General features: G+C 39.4%; 1 pseudogene across 1 annotated transcript in view; it reads left to right on the top strand.

Annotated features, from left to right (window-relative positions):
- Positions 1–26,328, top strand: part of Rnls (renalase, FAD-dependent amine oxidase) — a 254,556-nt pseudogene that overhangs the window by 205,290 nt on the left and 22,938 nt on the right. The window contains exon 6 of the transcript NR_160911.1: positions 18,509–18,684. The product of NR_160911.1 is annotated as a renalase, FAD-dependent amine oxidase, transcript variant 1, non-coding (transcript). The remainder of the gene's footprint in view (positions 1–18,508; positions 18,685–26,328) is intronic.

Below are 26,328 nucleotides of genomic sequence, written 5' to 3'. Positions count from 1 at the left end.
TAAACCCTTTGTCCCTTTTTAAAGATATTTTATTATAGCTACAAGAAAAGTAACTATAACTATACATATGTCCGTGAGATCTTTGCTTAATATCTAATTTATCTTCAAATTTTTATGGGCCCATAGGTGGATCTGTCTGTAGTTGGTGCTTAGCATAAAGTATTTCTCAATAGCATGCTAGTCAGTTAAGAGTTAATTAATGAAATTGAGCCAAATAATGAGAGAAGAAAAAGAAAAATATAACTTGGTTATTGCTGATATGAAATATAAAATGCTTTCATTGAAGCCCATTCTTTGCCAAAGTACATCATTTTAAAAGTTATACTTGAATACTAGTCAGAGCAATTAATTGGCATTTCTCAAAAATTTAAGAGTATACAGAACCCATGGCTCATATAGCACCCTGAGGTTTATGCAATCTGATGTTGAGTGGGCAAATACACTACAGCTGATAGCACTGCCATCTGAAATAAAAGGCCAGAAAATTGGGGTGAGTGAAATGAAGAAAGAAACACAGGAAATCCAACCATTTTCACTGGTCTTGGCCTCAATGTAAAGCACTTCTCTCGTCCTCATATGTGGGCCTGTGAAAGGCGGCCTGTTTTGGTTGAGCAAGGCATGGTTCAGTGATCAAAGATGGCTCCAACTTACTACCAAATAGAATAGAGGGAGGTTCTCACAGAGCATGGGATGTCCAGTGAAATATGATCGCTTCCAGATAATACAAAAAAGAAAAAAGAATGAGGCCAAAGATATTTCCAAGTCTTAAAGAAAATTGACTATTAGAAGGTTTATGCCCCATATATTGGCTAAGAGTTATTATATATTAGACTATTAGTGTCTTACTGTCACAAATCTCTTAGATCCTTTTCTACAAAGACCTTTAATATACTAGAGCAAAGTGATCATTTTCAAAATGATTCTATGTTATGACCATGATTTTATTATGTGGTCTATAATATTCTAATTGTTTTTTAAAAATTATATGTCACTTTTTAAGGTTAAAGATCAAAGTCTATAAACCATTAGGGAACTGGTCTTTACAAGGATAGGAATATCTGTATTCTTCAGCTCCCAAAATTATTTATGACTCTATAAGTAATTCACTAGTCATACATATACTTATGGGAACTCTATTGCACTGTTGATGTAAGCCATACATTGTTCTAAGTGTCTAGATGGAAGAGACACCCAATATTCCACTCCACTAGAGCTTATATCTAACCAGGATTATTTGAATATATCCCTATAGAGAAAATTAAAAGCTCGGATTCCTTGTAAACAAACTCTTAATAGTATTCCATCTGGTCTTTCTTTTATTCCAGTGGAATTTTGAGGATATGTAGTTTAAATTTTATGCACTGAAATGGGGATAGAACATAAGAAATAATACCTAATGTTGACACCTGGACTCCCCATGCATGCACAAAAACACATGTGCTCAAACAGAAACCACATACAGAGAGGGGGAGAGAGACAGACAGACACACAGACAGACAGACACACACACACACACACACAGAGATGTTGTTTACTCTTTTAAAGTGCATACTCATCATCTTACTATAATAGTCTCTGAACCAGACAGTGTGCTAAACTCTAGATGCTTTTTTTTATTTAATCCTTACAACAACCCTATAATTTATGATGGTGGTGGGGGTGGTGATGTGTGGGCTAAAGTTGAGAAATAAGTAAAAACATGACATCAGCTTGAACTTTGTCTTTAGTGTATACTTTCCTGATAAAAAATAAAAATTTCTGTCCAATAGGGCCTAATAAATACTCCCCATAGAGATTTAGTGCCCCCACCTCCTACCCTGTACCATACTGAGACTGACTGAAATCTGGAAACTGGACCCTTCTTTTCATCTCTAGTCTGTATTTCCTATCGTTTGTATACTGAAAATTGTGAATTTTAAAGTGCATCCCTAAAAGTTCAGCGTATGACACCAAGCCTTCTTTCTAATTCTCTCTCCACCCTTCTCTCAGATTCAAATTCATTAAGTCCCCAGCACACACAGCAGTTAAGCCCCTCCTACTCCACTGCCATCACAGCCCCATCATAGGAAGTGAAGGATTCCAGAAGCCTAATTCTCCTCCCCCTGTGAAGTACACTGAGATCCATACCACAAATCATGACGATAACTTGTTATTTTAGCTATTGCCTCTTACATATGGCTTCACAGAACTTGTGAATTTTCTATCCATTTTTAGTATATAAATGAAGTATCTGGTATATCAACAACTATTCTAAGTAGTAAATGGGATGACAATAAACCAAGGCATTTGTAAACAATGTAGTGCTTTTACTCACCATAATAGAAAATAGCTCAGTTGACCTCAGAAGTGGTCTGGAGGTTAAGATTAAAATCCCAAGGAAAGATAAAGGATTGAGAAAATCCAGATGAACGTATGCGTCATGCTGTCCCCATGGACCAGAAACTTCCTCACTGGGGACTGAATAGAACAGTCAGAGAAAGGATGAGTTCCCCTACCCCAACTGTTATAACAACTAGGACCTAATTACACATATATGTGTGCCTTTGTGAATGTATGTATGCATATGTGTGTCTGTGTTCCACTGGCATAGGTCAATTTCCTATGGTACCAAGTTATATAAAACACTTTATAGAAGTCTAGACTATACTTTGTACATAGCCTCCTTTTCTTTGCCCCTCCCCTTTTCTTAATATACACCCACAATAGTTCCCTCATTCCCTAGACAGTTCAATTCTACTTTCATGTAATACTACATAGATGGTTTTATGAATCTATGTAAAATCCAAAACCCACCAATGAGAGAAAGCACATAATATCTGTCCTTCTGAGGCTGACTTAAGTCACTTACTATGACTATCCTTGGTTGCATCCATTCTCCTACAAATATTTCTTTATTAATAAAAAAATCTACATGTATTCCAACAGAGGAATGGATAAAGAAAATGCTACCTCATTCTGCAGACTTCTAGAAAATTAAAGCTGAAAGGATGTTAAGAGGATGAACTTTTTAAAATCCTTTTACTTTATACATGAAGAAAATGTAACCCAGAAGTCTCAGGCTTCCTAAAGAAAATAGTCAGATCTAAGTTTCTATAGCACACTAAAAACATAAAGTAAAATTCAGAGAAAGTGTGAATGTTACTGCATTACAGGGTCTCTTTTACAGGTCTCATTAGTCATAGATAAAAGAATTTAAAATGGACTTACAAAGAAGCTCAAGGATAATTTTATTGGAATGTGAGAGAAAAAGGGCAATGGAGCAAACTGGGGACCTGAATAGCTGCTGGATGGAACAAACTGACAGGGGGAAGGGAGAAAGCCATGCTTCCAGAGTTTAGAACTGAGAAAGCAGACAGCTCAACAGTGTTCTCCAGACAGAAAGAATGCCTAGCATGTCAGGGCCACTTGGCTTAGGACTTTGGCCATGTCTGAAAAGGGAGGTATAAAGGGTGTGGGGATTATACACTCTGAATTAGAAAACCAAAAATGAACAAGCTTAGCAATCAGATCTGTAAGCAACTACTGAATTCCTTAATCTTATGCCATAAGTGTCATGTGACACTATTCCTGAGAAGTTGCAAACAAAAGTCATATCACCAAAGACAGTGGAAAACTATCAAGTCAAAGGATACCACTTAATTTCAACTCTGGTAGTCAATGAGTTTTATTGGGGTTACTCCTCTTAAGAGAACGGGTAATGGTTACTTATGGGGCAAAAATTACTCAAAGACAAGTAGTAGCACTGAAACCCTACCCCAGCATATAGCTCACAAAATCTGTAGAGAGGGGGACATGTAAAGTAAATAAGTAAAGTAAATAAATAAATTTCCATTAAAAAAAAGTTGTAGCCCACGGCTTTCAGGTAGCTCAACAGGTTAGAGAGTGTCTCTTCCAATGAGCTCAGTTGGTCTTAGCCTCTGTCAGGCAACTCAGCTGGTTTGAGAATGTCTCTCAGCACTGCCTATATGAGCTTGAGGATTGAGGAACATCGTGTATCTGATCAGTTTCAGGGTCTTCCTGAAGTGTTTGAATTGTTTACTTTCTGATTTTTAAGAAGCTTCCTTATAGAATGGAATGAATAAATATCCTACCCCCTTTAGAACATTTTGGATCCGAATGAGCTTCCCTCTAACATAGAATATTTTATCTCAAAGTACTATCCAACATTAGGGCTTGCAGATGCCTAGTTATCTGTAGAAAATCATCCCCAGTGTTCCAACCCAGCCCCCATGTCCTTCCTCCTGTTCCTTTGCCATACCTCTTTCCAGTGCTCACAGATGTGGTGGAAATAACATGTTTACGTTGTTATTTCAAGGAGGCTGAATTACTGGAGAATGTTACCATTTACTTTCTTAGCTGGCTACATGCTCTGTGATTAGTTTTCCATTATTTACTGTAAAATTGTTTCCCAAATTTGTGTACATTTTCGTACATGGGTGCTTCAGGAAAACATCTGAAACTGGAAGTCCGAGCTCTATTTCATCTCGCCGTGTGGGGTTTCCAACATGTTTATATTTAACTAGATGCCCATCAGAATGATTACCTTATTCAGAGCTGTTTAGAGGATATCCAGTGCCTTGTTAAACATAATCTATCCAAACATATGTAGCTTTGGATAACAAGGATTGCAAATATACATGTGTGTTAGCTTTAAAACTTCCTTTCCTAGAAGCCTTTATTTAAATTGGCAAATGCATACATCTACAGATTTGTTAGTGTTTGCTATCATGGAATAAACAAGTTAAAGATCCCTAAAATTTTTTTACAGAAGAGAGACTAATAGGTATGTTAGCTTTTTAAAAATATATCTACACATAATATTAGTTACCAAAAAAAAAAAAAAAGAGGCCATGAATTTGAAAAAGAGCAAACTTGGGAGAGTTTGGAGGGAGGAAAGGGAAGGAGAAAGTGATGTGATTTACATTAAACAGCTAGTCTTTCCTGATCTGTGATGGACAAGCCCCATCATGTGGCCCATGTGACACTGGGCCCATGACTGTCTGGCTGCAAGCATTCGGTGCTATGTATTTTAAAAGTGCTCAGCTCAGTCCGGTGCTGCTGATCAATACCATTTACTCAGTGGGGAAAGCTTGCTTTATCTATCCATATACTCCTTAGAAGATGAGGAGTAAGAAATTATCCCTTCATTCATTGATTGATTATCCAAACAAGTCAACATATATCAAGCACTTACTATTCGCCAGCCACTGTGAGAGGCATCCGAAATGTAAAAGATAAATGTGAAACAAACAAATGCTCAAACATAGAAGAAGAAAAGAGACCACTGAACAACTGTCATCCCAGTTTTATGGAGAACTTGCTATCATTGCAGAAAAGTAGCCCCTTGAGAGATTTGGATGTTGGTGAAGGACACTGGGCAAACTCCAGCACACACCCCAGGTAAAGTTCTCCAAACATTTATAAACTATGTCACCCACCATGGTATCCCATCTCCTTCCTGTTTTTAGTAAATGGTCTTTACTCTACAAACTCATACATCCAATGGGTCACCTTTACATGAAAAAAGAATAGAAATTGTTGGGCCTACTTTTAGAACAGCTGGAACCCACGGGTCAGTGTTTCAGCCTTCCTGCATCTTCTGCATGTAGGGGCTTGTGTTTTTAAGTGTGAAAATTACTGTGGGATGTGACATTTTAAAAACAAGTATTTTGATATTTTTACTGTATAGGAAGGGATTTAAAGATGATGGTGAAACCATATTTTATAATAAATAGTTAAAATGTTTACCTACTTAGTACTTGAATTGATTGACTAGTTTACATAAAGTGCTAAGATCTAGTTTTAAAAATTATAATTCCTTTGAGAAAAGAAATATGAACATACGAATATAAAACTAGAGGAAAAGTTGCAAGGTGTTTTGAGATGTTAGACATCATCATCATTTGGATATTGTTCAGCTGTGCGGAGATTTATATTGTACTAATTCCCAATTGACAAGTGCACCGAACTCAGTAAAATCCAGATTTCAATTATGATAATAAAAACTTTAAAACAAGTAGGCCTCGACCTATAAATACATATACCTCTTAGAGTACAGAGAAGAAAATATTGACGAATATTGTTAGAAAGCGCCTTCCCTTACATCATCAATGTCCTATATCAAGTAAGGGATGATAGCACCCCAGTAATTCCAGTTTTCTGAAATGAAGTGAGGGTGTTGGTTGTTGGTTTGAGGCATTTACTGTGTGCCAAAACTCCAAACTCCTCACTTTACATGGCTTTAACCTTCATAGTAATCCTGGGCTTTTCCACAAAGACGAAGAAAAGATAGATCACTGGGGGGAAAAAGGTGTGCAAATTCAGTTTGCAGGTGAAAACATTCACACGTAACCAGCTGAATTAAAACTAAACAGAAATGTCCCAGGCACCTGAGCAGGAGGACCAAAACTGGGAAGAATGTGAAGACACAGAGAGCTCCAGTGTGCTAATAGAGGAAGTCAGTCGGTTATATCTAAAATGGCTTCAATGGTGTTTACTCTTTTTTTTTTTTTAAATATTTATTTACTTATTATATGTAAATACACTGTAGCTGTCTTCAGACACTCCAGAAGAGGGAGTCAGATCTCATTACAGATGGTTGTGAGCCACCATGTGGTTGCTGGGATTTGAACTCTGGACCTTTGGAAGAGCAGTCGGGTGCTCTTACCCACTGAGCCATCTCACCAGCCCAATGGTGTTTACTCTTAACTTTCTTTCATCTTTATTTATGTGTGTGGATGCTTTGCCTGTATATATGTCTGTTCACCATGTGCCTGGTGCCCTTAGAGGCCAAGAAGAGGGCATTGGATCTCCTAGAACTTGATTTCCATGTTTGTTTGGGTGGTTAGTTACCATGTGAATGGTTGGAATAGAACCTTCATCCTCTGGAAAAGCAGCCAACCTTCTAACCCACAAGCCATCTCTCCAGCTCCAATGTGCTTACTCTTTGATTTAGAAATTCTACTTCTAGGAAATCTGCCCTACAGGGAGATAAACAAAAGTGTGACAAAGAGATAAGATTTAAACTGTGTGGGCTCCTGTGACAAACAGTCTTAGACTTGCATATAACTTATTGTTAATAAATTCCCTCCAGTTCTGGAGGCTGAGAAGTACGAGATCCAGACACAAGACACTTGTATTTGTGGCAAGGACTCCCAGGCTCTGCTCTGTGGCCTCATCACCTCCCGAAAAGTCACACCCCTCAGCACTGTCACCGTGGCAACTAGATTTCCACCCATGAATTTAAAGACAGACATTCAGTCTCTGGAAGAATAAACATGTACGTTGCAAAATTGTTTGTAACAGTGGCAAGCTGTGAAAAATATGTCCAGCTGTAAAAGATTAAATAATTAACTCTGGCAAATCCCCAATATTATTAAACATGATAGATGCCAATGAGCTGATAGAGCGCTCTGGATATTTTTTAAATATACAAATCCAGTCCAAAAAAAAAACCACTGGCTATAATTGGCTTACATTTCCACTTTAATATTATGAATAAGTATTTAGGCTCATATATAAGATATTTCTGAAAGTGACCTGAGGAACCTTTGAATGCAGCTATCATTGGATAATGGAGGTGCTGGGTCTGGAGACAGAAAGTTACTCTTTCTTCCTTTGACTGTGTTTATAGTGTTACCACTTAGACAAAGGCAGTTTAAAAACAAAGATGACCCAATCCTACCTTCCCTTCCTCACAATGTGGGACCGTGAAAGGCATCTTGCTCCCGGGTTGAGCTAAGGCTTAAAACCCCAGAGACCTTGAAGGGATGGTAGGTGTTTTGCCTGTTCCTGGAGAACCAGACACCCTATAGATTTATGGCCATCAATCATCTAAGGACAACGCCCCAATCCCCTCCACAAGTAGAGGTCCTGAAGAGCGGCCAAGCTCAAGACAGATCTCCATTTCAATGAGCTACCTAAAGGCCTGGAGGGCTTAGCCAATAAGCTTTCCTTTCCCAGACATTCCTCCCTGGAAAAGGCTTTAACCTCAGACCCTCCCTGAGAAGTGGAGTATGGTTTACTCATCCACTTTCCACCATGGCAATTGATGCCTTAAAAAGCCTCTTTTCATTGGAATTCGCAGTGGGGAGCCATGGAGAAGTCCTTTGCCTATAGAGCTACTGCCTAATCTCTCTGTGCTCCCAGCCTCGGGTGCCACCAAGCTCAAACTTGCCACTGCAGTCAAGCCAAGGATCTCGCCCCTTTTTCCACCGGGCACCAGGCTAGATCCAGCCTGAGGCCCCCCACTCTGATTCTCAGCTCTTTCACAGCTCCCAGTGGCGCCTGGGTGTCCGAGAGCCTAAGAACCAGACTGACCAGCCTGGTCACAGGCCTGGGGATCCCCAAAACCAGCTCCAGCGCTTTCCCACTCCCAGAGCAGTGTCCCAGGGCTTCCCTACAGCCTGAAACCCGCCCAACAACAGCATGGGGTAATCGTGGTCAACTTCCTGAATCCTGCCTCCCTGAGCAGCCAAGCCCTGTGGCATACTAGAGACTTTTTGATTTTGCTTAAAAATGGCATTTGAAACGCATGCCAACCTAAACAATTTTGCTAGTGTTTTCTCTAGTAAACATTAGTACATCATTTTGAATACCTATTTGGGGAAAAAGGAAGCACCATGGTCATGTGAGAGTCATTCAGCCAGTGAGCAAGGAGACAGTATTTCTGATGCCATTTCAGCTAATGTCCCTCAGCTCTGCGTAGTGGAAGGAAGGACCCAAGGTGTCCATACTAAATGAAACATATACTATTTCTTAAGATAGAAAGTTATAGTCCAGGATTTTCTGCAAACCTTAGATGGTGTGGCATAGTTTCCTAATAAATGTTAGATACAGTCCTCTGCAGTGAGGGGAGGAAAATGACAGTGAACTTCATCTATATTTCCTGTAATTTAAGACTGCCATTTCAAGCCTTATCATTTCCCCTTTTCTGATAGGCATTTTATCTTTAAACGAGAGGTAAGGATTTGTCGGGTAATCTTCATGTCTGATTGCCTGCCAGGAAGAACACAATTTCCCTATTCATTTATTCATTCTTAAGAATCTTTTCTGGGCTCTTACCTTTCTCCTAGTACTTCTTTAGAAGTTGTTTGTCTCCCAGATGAAGCTCTCTGTTCCACTCTCTTACTGTTTACACTGGACATTTAAACTGGGTACTGTTATCAATTAATGTGGATAGATTCTACCTCCAGAAAAGCAACACGGAAGGAAAAAAAATCAATATTTTCTCCCAACGATAGTGCAAGAACATGAAATAAGTAAATGGGAAACCTTTAAAGCCATCTTTTCTCTACACCTAGTCCTTGGGAGAAGCACTTATTCCCTGAACTTTGCACTTCTGTTCAAACCATAAGCCTATGTCGGATTGATAGAAATACTTGCCATAGAAATCCCTGCAGGAGACAGAGTTGGACACACTGAACTTGTCTGGGATGTGATTGGCAGAGAGCAAGCCAAATTTTAGTATTTGGTTGATACTTTCTAAAGCAAATAAACTCTGAAATTGTTCCCTCTGTTCCTGATTTTGGACCAACAGGCACAGAACACCAGCATGTTGCCAAGATATGGGGTGCTAAGACAGAATGCTATATCCACATTTGGCCTGCTAGAAAAGTGAGGAAGGAGAGAAGGGAGGCTCGGGAGCCTGTGTCAGCCTTCAGGGGTCTCTGTTCCTGCCCTACTCTTCTCCCTCTTCCTCTGTCATACCCTCATCAAGGAGGAAGCAGAGCAGACATGGAGTCTACAGATATGATTGGCTTCCTCTCTGTCAGAGTTGAGGCTGGGTCCCTGGGCTGAGTAGAAGAGAGCCACATTGTTAAGAAAAGCCCTTCCGGCAAGAGGAAGAAGATAATTGACAGTTCCACTCAATTGGAGAGAGGAAAAATTACCACCGTGTGCCTCTTGGTTTGCCAAGTAGTGCTTCAAGCAAGTTCAGACAGGTGTGCCTCCCAGCCTCACTCACTGACACCACCGATGTGATTCCATTCAGTGAATAACGGTTCTGCAATACCACTGCCCATGCTTTGTCTCTTTCTCGCTGAAATCAACCATCCTGAAATGCCTCACACATGTGCCTCCTAGCACCGGACGCTGCCCTGAACACACGTGCATGTCTGCTGGACCAGGGAAGAAGACTCATTGTCACCCAGTTCCTATTCCTCTTGGTCCACAGCGGGGTCCGCCATCCCTAATGCTTTAGTCCTCTGCTTTTCTCTCAGAGATGAAATTTACAGCTGGCTTTTGGGGAAACAAGCTGCTGCCCCTTGCAACTGACTAAAATAAAGTCTACCAAATGGAAAATCTCTGGTGCATTTTCGTGCAAGTAAGAAATCTGGCTTTCAATACAAAGTAATAAGAGAAAATCTGGGGACAGGAATCCTGTATGACCTAAGGTTGAACATCCCACATACATTATTTCAAATAGGAAATTAGAAGTGACAAGAAGTAGAAAGAGAGTAGAGAGTTAATTTTTCCATATATCCAGGTTTCCAGGTAATATTAAATTCTCTCTTTCACATCCCTTTGAGTTTCTGTGACTACGCTATAGACCTAATATATGCTAGGAGTTTGTGGATGATAACCAGTCTCACTGACTGCCTATTACTATCAAATAATGCCAAGCTATTTCTGTGGCCATATAACACATCAAAATACCACAAAAGTTTCATTTGATTTTTTTCACAAAGAAAAATATTAAACTGACATTGTAGAATTGCCTCTTTAAACCTAGTTGCCAGATCCCACGTGATATTATAAAGTTAATTTATTAATTTTGTAAGAACTATCCTTAAATATAGAGGAATCAACTTACTATCAAGATGTTTTAATTCAATCAATTTTTAAGTCATCCCCTGTTTTTAGTCGGGTAGTTTTCCCTCCTTATTTGTGGGTTACTTGTCCATTTTTATCTCATTGCAATGACTACATTAATGTTAAATATACTATTGGTCTTTCAAAGAACCTTTGGTTTTTTTGTTTGTTTTTTGTTTTTGTTTTTTCAGAACAGAAGTAATTTTTAATTAGGTATTTTCTTCATTTACATTTCAAATGCTATCCCAAAAGTCCCCCATACCCTTCCGCCCCCAACTCCCCTACCCACCCACTCCCACCTCTTGGCCCTGGCTTTCCCCTGTACTGAGGCATATAAAGTTTGCAAGACCAAGGGGCCTCTCTTTCCAATGATGTCCAATTAGGCCATCTTCTGATACATATGCAGCTAGAGACACAAGCTCTGGGGGTACTAGCTAGTTCATATTGTTGTTCCACCTATAGGGTTGCAGACCCTTTTAGCTCCTTGGGTACTTTCTCTAGCTCCTCCATTGGGGGCCCTGTGATCCATCCAGTAGCTGACTGTGAGCATCCACTTCTGTGGTTGCTAGGCTCCCGCATAGTCTCACAAGAGACAGCTATATCAGGGTCCTTTCAGCAAACGCTTGCTAGTGTATGCAATGGTGTCAGCGTTTGGAAGCTGATTATGGGATGGATCCCCGGTTGTGGCAGTCTCTAGATGGTCCATCCTTTCATCTCAGCTCCAAACTTTGTCTCTGTAACTTCTTCCATGGGTGTTTTGTTCCCAATTCTAAGAAGGGGCAAAGAGTCCACGCTTTGGTCTTCGTTCTTCTTGAGTTTCATGTGTTTTGCAAATTGTATCTTGTATCTTGGGTATTCTAAGTTTCTGGGCTAATATCCACTTATCAGTGAGTACATATCATGTGAGTTCTTTTGTGATTGGGTTACCTCACTCAGGATGATGCCCTCCAGGTCCATCCATTTGCCTAGGAATTTCATAAATTCATTCTTTTTAATAGCTGAGTAGTACTCCATTGTGTAAATGTACCACATTTTCTGTATCCATTCCTCTGTTGAGGGGCATCTGGAGAACCTTTGTTTTTAATTTTACTATAATAATCTACATCATTCAAACAATAAACAAGATATTCTGTCTCATCTTGACATCTAATTCTTTTTACATGTTATTTCTTATTTCTCATAAATTTACATTAAGTGACAATGGATGTCGCTAATATAAATTGAGATCATCACACTTTACTTAATCGTACCTATTAGCATGACATATTATAATAGATAAATCATTGGAAAATCTGTATGATTCTTGATGGAATTTGCTCAGTCTTGGTGATCTTATTCATGCTAGGCAAGTACTCTGCCATTGAACAATAGACTCAGCATCCATTTCTTAATGAGATCTCATTAAGTCTCATTTGGTTACTTGGGCTTGCCTTGAGCATTCAGTCTTTCCGCTTCAGCTTCCAAAGTGACTGGGCCACCTTAGACCCAGTGATGATTTTTTAAATAAGTATGATTGGTGAATTATCTCTATAATCTTATGAAAGAATGGTCTGTATTTGTATCTGTAAATGTGCTCTGTGTGTGTGTGTGTAATCAATATTACAGTAGTTTGATCACTTAAAGGAAATCACAAGTAAAGCAACCAGGTCCTGAAATTGGGATCAAGCTTTTCTTCCAGTTTATGTACTGGCTCTATTTTCAGTTTCCTATGTGTTTGTTGGTTGGCATTCTGTTTCTTTTTGGTTGAATAGGTTTTGATATGTTTTGTTTTCAAAAACAATTGTCTACCTTATTTTATGATTTAAAAACATCTAGCTTAAGTCTTCCACTTTTATGTCTTTAAGAGTTTCTCTATGTCTGATATGACCTATCTGTCAGAACAACCTAGCTGGGATGTGTGCCTGTCTTCTTCAAGTAGAATGGAAACACACACACACACACACACACACACACACACACACACACACAAAGGAAGAAAGAACATATCTCCCCTGAGATGCCAAAACCACAGAACAACCCTGAGGCAGATCTGGTGCCAGAATTCATTCTGCCAGCATACTTCATAAATCTGCTAATCTGCTCATAGGCAATATTGCCCACATGTATCTAGCAGAAATAAAAGCAGATCTAAGAAAGAACAGTTTAAGCTCAGGCTTAAAGAAATTGTAAGATAAAATGCCTAGGAACCTCCCTCAAAATGATGTGTGTCTATATAAATGTGTGTATATGACATGTAAATATGGAAATATATGTATATAGCCATTAAAAAACAGACGTGCACACAAAGATATATATATACCTCTTTGATCAATAGTTATTCTAAATTTAAAAAATAATAACAAATTTTATAATGCCTGAAGATTTAGGTATAATCTATCTCATAATATAAAATAACCTATTGAATATGTTTTTAAAAAATGAAAGAGCACTGGTAGTAAGCCTAAGGAGAAAAAACTGTCCAAATTGATTATGAGGATTCAACATGACCGAATTAAACATTAGCCAATGAGAAGTTTGAAATTCAAAGAACAGATTAAACACAAAATTAAACAGACATGGGGAAAAATAGTGAACTGATGAATAAATCAGAAAAATGCATTTAGAACTTAGCATGGAGAGATCAGAATAGGAAATATTTAAAATGGAATTGAGACATGAGACTGGGATGAGGATCTCAAATGTACATAATTGGATTCCCATGAGAGGCTAGTAGAAAACATGGGAAGGGAAATGCTAAGAGAACCAGGAGCTGTTGGTTTCCAGGGCTACTGACAAAGCTGAGTCCTTATATTCTAAAAATCCAGTGGGTTCATAAAAATGCAAACAAATTCAAACTTCCAGAGATCCAGGTAAAACTTCAAAACACCAAGGTCATTAAAAATATATATCTGCAATGGCCTGACGTCAAATTAAAGATTGATTCTAGAAGCTAGCTCACAGTGGAATCACATCTTTAAAATCATAATGACAACTCTCTCAATATATTGTTGCATACCAGCAAAACAAATTTCACAAGTGAGGGTGATGACGCTTCTGTGAACTCAAAACCTGAGAGTGACTACTTCTGTGGGGCCATCATTTAAGAGACTTTAAAATAAGATGCTTTGGAAAGAGAAGATATGCGTAATGAGAAGATCTGATATCCAAGAAGGAAGCTTGGATAAATGTGCGCAAACAGTCTCAGTGTCAGAAAAAAAACTGAAGAGTCGAGGTAATCCTGGACAATGGGAGCACATAAGTCAGAGGTGAGCTGAAGGGTTTTGGGATTCTAGTGTTGCTCAGTGAAGCATAAAGATGTTAACTTGCTTTTAACTTTAAAGATAATAGGAAGATTTACGTGTAAAAAGGTCTTTTGCAGTTGTAGGTAAGCATGTAAACTTCCAAACTAGGAGGAAATGGATTAAATGGGTTAAAGAAGACACTCCAGTTGGGGAACAAGGAGGACGGGGAGGAGGAGGAGGAAGAGGCTGGGGAGAGGCCAACAGCAGCTTGCTACCCAAACGTGAGGACCTGAAGTCCCAGTCCCAGCACCCACATCAAATGCTGGGCACTTAATTGTAGTGCAGCGCTGGGGACGTGGATACCACTGGACTCTGGGCACTTAATCACAGCACTGGGGACATGGGGACCACTGGACCCCAGGGGCTTGTTGACTAGCCACCTGATGAGTTCCAGCTTTCTCAAAACTTACTCTCAAAAAACTAAGACGGGGAGTGACTGAAAACGACTCCTGGCACCAAGCTCTTGTCTCCACATGCACACACACTCCACACCAACACATACACTCTCACACCACCCACAAAAAATATATATAACAAAAGGATAATCTTTTTGTAATTTTCAAAAATCAACCAACATTGAAAAAGTCAAATAAAATAAAAAATAAGATTTCAACTCACAAATGATTCTAGATATTTAAAAGGTTCAAATATGTTATTAAAATGTTCAAAATCAGGAAACTAGAAATACATCAGTAGAGAATAAAAAGTATTTTTAAATGACAAGAGAAATTGGCAAATATATCATCAGGCATCAATGAGAGAAACTTAGTTGGTAAGAATCTCAAAATTAATCCTATTGTACTCATGTAAAATGTTAATTCATGGGAGATGGCTTTGGGTGAAGCACATGCTACACAAGCATGAAGACTGCTTTGGGGTGACCAGGACCCACTTACAAAGCTGGGACCTTTAGCCCCACCACGGACAAGACAGCCAGATCCCAGGAAACGTATGACCAGCAAGCCAGACTTACATGGCAAAGTTCCAAGACAATGAGAGAGCCTGCCTTCAGTAAAAGGTGGGAGGCAGATGACACATGCAGGGCTTTATGAGACTAAAAGGTGTTACAATCATCCGATAGGTGGCAGGACTTCTAAAAATCAAGAGGGAGAATATTGCTTATAAAGTAAAATAGCTACTTGCAGATAGCCCTACATCACTGAACGCCAGTGAGCTGGTTGCAAGACTGTCATTTTCTTTGAACATGCCAGTAGCTACTGCCCTTACAGCTCTGATGGAAGTTTGCTGAACAGGTTTTTTTTTTTCCCTGCCTCTCTGTCTTTTCCCATGTGTTTATATAAATATCCAGAAACTCAAGTCTCTTTATTAAAATTTTCCAAAGTAGGAACTCTGAAGCACGTCCACACACTAATGTTCTTAGGCACCATTAAAAGCACTCAGAGACGTAACCCAAAGGCCATCTTGTTTAAACCCTCTGTTAGGCTAGCCTACTCCTGGAAAACTAAATGTGTTTCTTTTTTTATCACTTTTGCAAAACAACTCTTCCATGCAAACTTTATCATTAGAATTATAAGCAGAACCATGTTTTTCTCAGTTTCCTACGATTATTCTTAGCATTACCTATTGATATTGAAAAGCTTTGATCTACCAAACTGAAAAAAAAATCGTAAGACACCTGAAGACCATATGTACATTGGCAACATATGTACATGTATGGGCACATGTGCACAAACACATATATACACAAAAGCTAATTCAACATCTAAAAACTTAGATTCAAAAGCAATTGTAGCACTTGGGAGAATAGACTTTACCTGCAGTCATTTAACAGATTTTAATGCATCATCTATACCACATTTTCTCAACACAATTTAGTTCAAACGTTGCTTTCTGTATTAGCTCTTCAGGTAGAATGCAAAACAAAGGTTTCGTCATGATAGTGTCATGTATACATATACGGATCACTGCATAGCGTTTGTTGGCCCTAACACTGCCTTCTCTGTCCTTTCTCCTCAATTCCTGATAGTTTACTGTTTTATCCCCAATAATGTCCCTTTTATGCTTTCTAGTAACATATGTGCGTATATTCATGCCTACAATCTATATATGAAAGAAAATGTTATATTTTGTCTTTTTTCCAATACCTTCTCTTGTCTCCCCATTAAACCTAAATCCTAGTAACATAGTTGAGGCTTTTTGTAAATTTGTGTCTTCCAAATCTTAGTTTTATTTCAACTCTAGTTGACTTTTCGTGTGTGTGTGTGTGTGTGTTTCATTTTTATCTTCTAAAAGTGCCTTTAGCTTTGGAGTTGAAGTCATGTTCTTTTAAACTTCTTCTTTAGTCTAAATTTTAATATAAATTCTCAAAATTTGTTCATTTCCAAGAATAAAAAGTAATCAGGTTGTTCCCTGTTCTCTCATTATTACACAAGAATCATTTCGGTTTGAATCATAGGATTTCTTTTTGTATTGCTCTCCTAGGAGGAGACAGCTATTGTAGATGGGAAAAACTTGCCATGCACCATTACCAGTGTTAGAGACTGGAAAAGAGTTCCTCTGGATGCTCAGCACACAGCTAACCTTTATGTCCCTTTAAGGCCTGCCAGTGATGGCAAGCAGAGCTCTCTTCTCCTGCTTCACTGATGAGGTGACTTTCTGTCTCTGCTGAGATCTGGCACCTCACAAATGGAGGATGGAGGATGGCTTTGCACCCCTCCAGTGTGAACAAGCTGCCTGAGCTTTTTAGCTGATACATAATAAATGTGTTAACTGACGTGTAAATAACGCCTGCTCTCTTAAGTATGTTTCCGGTTGCTATGATAAAATAGCAACTGAACTTAAGTAAGGAAGGGACCATCTTGACTCACAGTTCAGGGTACAGTCCGTCATGGTTGAGGTGCTTTGGCAGCAGAAGTTTAAGCCCCTGGTCATGTTGCATCTGCAGCAGGAAGCAAAGAACAGGTAGCATGATGCGAAGGATTTCTCACTGTGGGAGCATTCCCTGAAATAGCGTGCATTCTTGCACAGATGAGCCTTTCCCTCTGTGCAGTACTAGTGAGGTGTGCACTCACAGGTTAAAGACATGGCCTTCCCATGGACGTTTGTCTGCCGCTGAGAAAGGTGGTTCCAGTTACAGGGAGCTGAGCAGTGGGCAATCTGATTCACTGTAGCACTTCCCGCACAGTGTGCATTCATACCCCAACGGATGAGGTTGTGTGGCAGCACTGACTCTTGTCGCACTTTGAAACTATTCCCTTGTATTTATAAGCCAGGGTTCCATGGACTTAGTGAAATGGGGAAGGGAAGTACTTTTATTAAATAACTCATAGGGATAATTTAAGCAACATCTAGGAACATCATCCTTTTAGCTGATTTATTCTCTTCCTCCTGACTCTTTACTTTTACAAAGCATCCACTTCATATGTTGTTTGATCTATGTTATAAACCTAGGTCGGTACAAGCTTATTAAGATTTTACAAAAATAAAAATAAAACCATCTCTAAAATGTAGAGAGGCTAACTGGGCATATGCTTACGACATCCATTAATGTATTCTTCCCAGCCTTCTCCTCAATATCATTTAAACCAAACTCATGTGGATGTTCTTGCACAGATTCTATTTTCCAGTGCCTTAGTTGCCTTGAATGCCTTTAACTTCATGCATTATTGGCTGCCTTGTGTTCTTCTAAATAAGGAAAGAGTCAGCCAAGCACTCAGGTTCTGTAATCATGGAAATTCAGCAAAAATAAATTAAGTGACAAATAAAAATGGAGGTATAGATTGGTCAGTCTCTTGTTTCTGTTGTTGACTGAAAGATAAAGAAGAATGGCGGTACTACTGTACTCTCACCACAGAGGAGGGAGAAGAAAATAATCTCAAGTTTAAGGCCAGCTCGGGCTACATAACAAGACCTTATCTCACATATACACACAGGACTCAAGGAATAATATTAGGAGAAATATTCTGATTTCAAAGAGATAATTTATTTTTCAAGGTATCAAACAATGTAGAATTGTTATAATTTTAGTAAAATGTTTTGCAACCTTCCTAGCATAAATATCTTTCTGAACAGCTATTTCACTCTCAGAACTTAAGAAAATAGGGTATTTGTAATGTAATATATAAAAGACTTACAATTTAACTATAAGAGAAAATAACCAATAAATTTAGCTGAGCCCAGGTAACAGGTATTAAGGGTGCTTATTGTCCCTCGCAGTTCCTTATCAAGAACTGGCGACTTGTTTGCTAAGGTTCATCTTCAGCCTTCTTCCTCCTCGGGGAAGCTGCAGCTGGTTCAGAAACAGCCGAAGCCAAGCTGCCGACTTGGGTCTCTGTTTGCCTCCATTACTGCCTGATTGTTATGATCACTTTCTACTTTGGAATCCAGCTCTGTCTGGGCTGTGCTCTTGGGTACCCTGCTCTAACATGTGTCTTCCTGTTCCTCTCACACTGCAGAGTCATCAGAATGTGGTCCATCCGTGGTGATCCAAACCACTGTCCCATTTGGAGTTCAACACTTGGAGGCCAGTGAGGCGGATGTGCAGAAGTTAATGATCCAGCAATTGGAAACCATTCTGCCGGGTTTGCCTCAGCCAGTTGCTACCATATGCCATAAATGGACATATTCACAGGTAACCAGAAAACGTAGTGGAGTCTTCTACATTGTCTAGTAGAGGAAATGAATGCTGGGATCCTTGGAGTTCATATGGGTTTGTCATATGCATATGTCATTTCTATAGGTGTCATTGTCACGCTATTGCTCAGTGAGATGTGCGTGTCACTTTTACCAGCCTTGTCCACATCCCATCGCACTCTGAAATCCTAGGGTTTCTTATACAGGCAAGAGAAGCTGCACATCCAGATGCAGCTGCTTCTCTGGGGATCTTCCACATTGACACTGCGGCTGAATGGCAGCCACTTTAACTACCCGGAGCTTTGCTGTAGGTCACGTTAACACTGCATGCGTATCTAGTTACCGCAGTTTTCATTTTTATTGAGTTTCTACTTCAGTTTGAGTGGTGACAGCAGAGGTCTTTCATGAGTAACCCTAGAATATTGAACGGAGCTGCCTTCCAGGGTAAGCTAACCCTGCTTATCATTCTTCTAGGTTAGCCTTAAAGCCCTTAATACAGAGTAAATCTTGACTTAAACACACGCTCTTTTACTAGAGTTGGAATCCTGTTCTCGGAAACAGCTCTGGATCTGTAAACTCGGTTGGGAAGTCATTTGGGGGTCAGTGAAGCAAAGGTCGGACAGACTGCAGACGGAAAGCCACAGAGACGTGTGTTTTCTCCCGGTTCTGAGCCCACTGATTAACAGATTTGTGAGCACTCTTGGTTATCCGAGCTGTAAAGCCTTCAGAAAAAGTGGTGTTATGGGAAATTGCAGCAGATTTTGTATGTTTTAAAGGGCTTTCCAATTCAGAGGAAATAGTAAATTACTCACTAAAATATTGCAGCAGGTCTGTGTTTACCCATATCTTCTCAAGTTAAATTATACAGGGGACCTCTGGAGGAAATATTTACTTAAGCATGTCGCAGTCACTTTAGAAGTCTTTGCTCTTTCCTTTTAAAAGATTGAAAAATCTCAATAGCTAATGTCTCTAAATGTTATTTATCTCAATTTTAAGTTGACTTGAAAAAGAAGCCAGAAAAAGAATCTTGTTATAATTTGAAGCTGGGTATATTGTATATAAGTCATTTTGCCTATTGTAAATACTTCTTTAAAAGAACAGTAATTTGTAACATTTGTGTGTGTGTGTGTGTGTGTGTAAGTTTTTCTCATAATAAGTTACTATTAGACTAAAAAATAATGTTTAAACCTACTCACATATAAATTTAAATCTACTCATTATATAAGTCTTACAATTTTATATAATGTAAGAATAGTCTTGTCCTAACCATGAACCTACCTATTCAAATATTGATGAAACAATATCACAAAGTTTCACCAAAAGATTATTTTGAGTACAATGTATAGCCAAACTCTAACAATGGTTTTTATTGCAATTTGGATGTTGAAATCATTCCACTGCATTTATAATTCTGTAGACATAGATGCTACACTTGCTGCAGAGCCTGAAAGGAGACAAGCTATTGTCAAAGCTTCAAAACAAGCATTTCACACTGTTCACACACTTCTCTAGCACCTTGAGCATCAGTCTACAAGAGTAACACTGTCATTCGTGGTGACAACTCACCCCTTGATACACATTAGAAAAGGGACTGACCAAAGGAAGGTCAAGTGGCTTGAGATAAGGTTCTTAGTTTCACATAACCTCCTCAACAGTAAATCCCCCACACTTTTCAGTGGTCCATCTTAACCTTTGGAACTTGATGGGGAAGGGTGTGCCCCATGCCTTGCCACCATGGCCTTGTCTCAATTAATCAAGGTGCATTTGTGTGACTGTTGGATATAATGCAGCAGTGAACTGATAAGAAGGTGATATACATGAGAGGCAGGACAGGAAGAGGAGCAGGGGCTATATTTTCAGTGCTCCCAACTCCCCAATTCTGAGCAGAGACTGTGCTCTTAAGGAGGAAACCCAGCTGAACCTCTGTCCAGCCCAGGTCCCACAGCAGCTGCCTTCTGTCTCTCCTCCCTTCTCTTCCTTCTGGTCTCCATATACTGCCCCATTCCTTTTCTGCTCTTTCTCTGAAAAATAAAAAGCCAGAGCGCTAAATGCCTTTATATTATGGAAGTTTCAATAAGACACAGAGCTAATATTCTGTTCCAAACAGTGCTATATGGTGTGAATTCTCTGTTCCAAACCCTGCAGGATCAAGACTTTCCCTCCATTAGTTTCTTTTCTTCTTTTTCTTTTCTTTTGTGACATTTGAACTGAATCTTCACAGTAAATGCTGGAGATGGGTGGAAAGGTTGGGCTTGAAGCTGTGCAACTGCATGGCATGATCTATTTAATGTTGAGAGTAGAAACAAACGGGAATATGCAAATGTAAAATCCAGATAACATGGAATGCTAGTGAGGGGCAGAGTGGTAGTAACTTCGTTAATGCCAAGTGACGATACGAACTAGTAGAGGCATAAGTAGGCAGGCTAGGAGCCTTTGAGAAATCTTGACAGGAAGAATAGAAAAATGGCTTGGCTAGAAAATATTTTTAAGGTACTGAAAATATTTTTGCCTTCATAATAGTAAATTGCATTATACATTTGTCATAATCCATAGGATATATAATATTAAAGATGAATCTTAATGTAAGCTGTAGGCCTAGAGTATTTTATTTTTCTCACTGCTATGACAAAAAGTAAATGCAGTTTAAGTAAAGAACAGGAATTTGGGGAGTAGGACCATGGTTTAAGGGATTATGGCCCATCATGGCACAGCAGCTATGACTACTGGGACAGCTAATCAAATTGTTGATCCTGCAGTCAGGAAGCAGAAAAAGAGATGGACACTGATTCTCAGAGCACCTTCTCCTTGCTCTGTTTTATACAGTATAGAACATCAGCCCTTGTGAGAGCCCTTCCCACACTGAGGATGTGTCTCTTCTGCTCAATTATTCCAGTTTGTTACTCTCAACATTAAATAGATCATACCATGCAGTTGCACAGCCTCAAGCCCAACCTTTCCACCCATCTCCAGCATTTACTGTGAAGATTCAGTTCAAATGTCACAAAAGAAAAGAAAAAGAAGAAAAGAAACTAATGGAGGGAAAGTTTTGATCCTGCAGTGTTTGGAACAGAGAATTCCCTCTCTGGTAAACCCTTCAGGGCAGTCTTAAAGACACATCTCTTCAGCAATCCTAAATCAAGCCACTGAAAGATTAGCCATCATAAGGTGACAGGCTGGGTCAATTTAGTCAGCCATTTCATTAGCTCACAAATTTGAAAGCTAAAAGTCCAAACAACACGGCACTGGCCCCAGTGAAGGCCCTGTTGCCTAAGTCACCTCATGGTGCATGGCAGCCTCTAGATCAGAGCAAGCATGAGAGATTCCGTGGTGAACCACGAAGCCAGAGTCAGAGGTGGAGGAGCTGCTATGACAACTGACTCACAAGAAGTCGCTCTGAGTCTGCTAACTCCAAGTATCCTAATAACCCAGCCAACTCCCACCTAGCTCCTTCTCTTTAACACCTGGCTGTGCTACATGGGGAACCTAACTTCCAGCAACACGAACCCTGGGAAGACACCCACAAGCCACGGCCACACCATCACATTTACCTTGAAAAGTGCTCATAGAGGCTTTGCAGGCGCTGCCTTTGCTTTCCACAGCTTGCTGCAGCCAAGGTCAACCCCGCCCTGTACTTCCACATCACACCTTAAGGGAAAGCGTTAATACACATGTAGGGCCCAACTACTACCGTAGAGAACTTCGAGGTTGTTTGTATGTGGGGAAGTTTCTCATTCTCCTATTGGTCCCGATGCCCACTGCCCTCCCCCACATATCCACGAAGGCAGGAGGAAGGTGAATCTCCTCAATTGCCTCTTCACTAAGGAATGTCTACAATGTCACCAATTTCTTTTCTGAAACCATAGAGACTAATATCTGCTGAGGGCTCTAAGACTCTAAATTGAATTTTGTCTTAAATGACATAGTGGTACATTTTTGTGGGTGCTGCAAATTAAGGGGGAAAATGTCTTTGAGCAACTTGGCAACTGTTTCTGTACTCTCATCTAGGGTTTGGATAAAATTCTTCAACTGCTGGGTATGGGTTTAGCTTAAGAAAGCAGTGGCAGATTTTTTTTAATGCTTCTCAGTTCTTCCATTTTATACCAATTTCCCCTTCATAATTTAGATGTTTATAGAGTTGATTTAATTTGATGTCTAGTCCCTATAGCATTGCATTAAGGATTCTGGAACAATTGGTTATTTTAATACTTTCAGCAGAAAACTGTTCACTGAAGATGGCTTTGCACATCACCTGACCCAGGACACTCAGTGGCGCTGCCAACCCTGCTGCCTGCTGCCACAGCACTGTGCTCCTGGGCTTTTGTTTGTTTCAGTGTCTACCTCCTCCTCAAGCTATTACTGCTGATTGGTGCCGAGGTGTAACTATGATATTCCCTGTCCTTCCTTCATTTAAAAAAAAAATTAGTCTCCCATCCAGGTAACTAACCAGGCTTGACCCTGCTCAGCTTCCAAGCATTCAGGGTGGTGGTCTCTATTTAATGAAATGGAAGCTTTCAGCCTTCTAGATTTCCTGTGTTTGATTCTTTCCTGAAATACGTTGTTTTGTTTTTTGTGTTTTTTTTTTTTTTTAGGCTTCCCTTTTCTGCTATTTTTCTTTGCGCATTCATGAGTTGCTTTGTTGTTGTTGTTGTTATTGATGATGATGATGAAACCACTTGTCTAAGACCGCTTGAATTTTTCTCTCTGTACTCAGTCCTTCACAGAAACATCTCAACATGTAGGTGCATCTCATCTTCTTTACTCTTCTCCTCACCCTTCCATTCATGTTCCTCACTTTTGACACTGGCCTTTTGTCTCCTCAGACAAGGAAGTGCTTACCTATTTCTATAGAATACCCTTATTAGAAGGAGTACAGGGCTGATGCCGTGCTAGAATATTCCTTACAGATTTTTATTTGGAAGTCCACGGCTGATTTCACAGAAGTACATTTATACTCTTCTGAGGATAATTTCTGGTAGGTGAATGTACTGTGAGCATCCACTTCTGTATTTGCCAGGCACTGGCATAGCCTAACAAGAGACAACTATATCATGGTCCTGTCAGCAAAATCTTTCTGGCATATGCAATAGTGTCTGGGTTTGGTGGTTGTTTATGGGATGGATCTCCAGGTGGGGCAGTCACGGGATGGTCCTTCCATCCATCCAGCTCCACACTTTGTCTCTGTAACTCCTTCTATGGGTATTTTGTTCCCTGTTCTAAGAAGGAATGAAGTATCCACACTTTGGTCTTCCTTCTTCTTGATTTTCATGTGTTTTGCCAATTGTATCTTGGGTATTCTAAGTTTCTGGGCTACTAACCACTTATCAGTGAGTGCATATCATGAGTGTTCTTTTGTGATTGAGTTACCCCACTAATTGCTGAAAAGAACAGCAATGGCTTGTGCTGTAAGATCGAGAATTGACAAATGGGACCTCATAAAATTGCAAAGCTTCTGTAAGGCAAAAGACACTGTCAATAAGACAAAAAAGCCACCAACAGATTGGGAAAGGACCTTTACAAATCCTAAATCTGATAAGGGACTAATATATACAAAGAACTCAAGAAACTGGACTCCAGAAAATCAAATAACCCCATTAAAAATGGGGTACAGAGCTTAACAAAGAATTCCCAACTGAGGAATACCAAATGGCTGAGAAGCACCTGAAAAAATATTCAACATCCTTAATCATCAAGGAAATGCAAATCAAAACAACCCTGAGATTCCACCTCACACCAGTCAGAATGGCTAAGATCAAATTTTCAGGTGACAGCAGATGCTGGCTAGGATGTGGAGAAAGAGGAATACTCCTCCATTGCTGGTAGGATTGCAAGCTGGTACAACCACTCTGGAAATCAGTCTGGCAGTTCCTCAGAATATTGGACATAGTACTACCAGAGGATCCAGCAATACCTCTCCTGGGCATATACCCAGAAGATGTTCCAACTAGTAATAAGGACACATGCTCCACTATGTTCATAGCAGCCTTATTTATAATAGCCAGAAGCTGGAAAGAACCCAGATGTCTCTCAACAGAGGAATGGATACAGAAAATGTGGTACATTTACACAATGGAGTACTACTCAGCAATTAAAAAAATAATTTATGAAATTCTTAGGTAAATAGATGTATCTGGAGAATATCATCTTCAGTGAGGTAATTTCTTCTTTTTAGTAAGTTAAGATGCAAGGTGGTGTCATCTTTAAGGACTGTTTTTTTTTTTTTTTTTTTTTTTTTGGTTTGGTTTGGTTTGGTTTTTTCCCTTCAGAGTAGTGAGTTGCCTAGACAAGCCACATCCACTTTTCAAATAGACTGGGCCTTTCTTTATATCAGCTTTTCATGTCTAGAACAAGATTCCACACAGAATCAACTTACAAGGAGAAAAGATTATCTTTTACAGCTGTTGAGAGTCCGGTGCAAGACAGATTAGTTTTACTGTTTTAGATTCAGGGTGAGCATCATGTCCTGGCAAGAGCATGTGTCAGAACAAACCACTTAATCCCAGAGAGTACAGAGGAAGGGGGGTGTGCTGGGGACTCAAAGTCCTCTCCAACAGCACATCTCTGGTCACCTCATAACCTAATATCTTAAAGTGTCTGCCACCTCCGAGCAAGACCATTCTGAGGCTCAATCCTTTTAACACATGGCTCTTTGGAGGACATTTAAGATCCAATCTATTACATGTTCCAAGCATGTCACATATTCACGTTATCATCTGTTGGATTGAATCTCTGAAATTAGACATTTCATTTGATACTTTAAAAAAGCCATTTGATCATTTTAATGAAGTAGATTGAGAACTTTATAATTTTAATAATTTTTAAATAAAATCTATAGCTTTGTTTAAGGTTACTCATAAGCTAGTTCTGAAAGCAATTTAAATCTATCACCCCTGAAAGACACTGGCTAGCTCACATCACAGCTGTAAATATGTAGCTTTCTAGCATAAGTGCTTTAAACTATAAATGTTAATTTTATTTATCATACTACATGTTTACTACATGTTTATCTCCATAATAAAATCACATTCTCTTCATTATCTTATCACGTGTATTGTGGCTTTTCTTCTTCACTTGTGCTTTATGATTTCTACATTTATAATAATGTGTTACAGTTATGGTCTTAAAACTCTGAAGTCAGAATGACATTGGTCAAAGAGATTGCAACTTTTAGCATCAGCGTCTTCATTGAGGCAAAACAATAGGAAAACTTACCCCATAGAGTTATGAAAAATGAACACTGAGAAATCCATGAAACACGCAGTGCAGACACTGCACAAAGCAACTTCTCCATCATCACTGACCATGGTGGTAAGGACAGGAAGAGGTGCCACAGAGGGCTATAGAGCTGTAGCCACTGCCAGTGCTTCTTCATTACCTCTCAGCAAACCCCTCTTCCTTTCATTTATTTAATTCTCTTCTCTTTTGAGAATTTCTCTCTTCTCGTTTCATATATATAAGTAGTTCCAAACTGGGATGTTTCAGAACTGATTTGGTGTCAGGGGCTTTGACACTTAACCAGGGCCTATGTACTGACTTGTTTTGTGTGTCAACTTGACACAAGCTGGAGTTATCACAGAGAAAGGAGCCTTCCTTAAGGAAATGCCTCCATGAGATCCAGCTCTAAGGTATTTTCTCAATTAGTGAT

This window comes from Mus musculus, chromosome 19, assembly GCF_000001635.26.
Source record: "Mus musculus strain C57BL/6J chromosome 19, GRCm38.p6 C57BL/6J".
NCBI lineage: Eukaryota > Metazoa > Chordata > Mammalia > Rodentia > Muridae > Mus > Mus musculus.
Note: the sequence above shows the minus strand (reverse complement) of the source record. Positions and strands in the feature narration are given on the sequence as shown.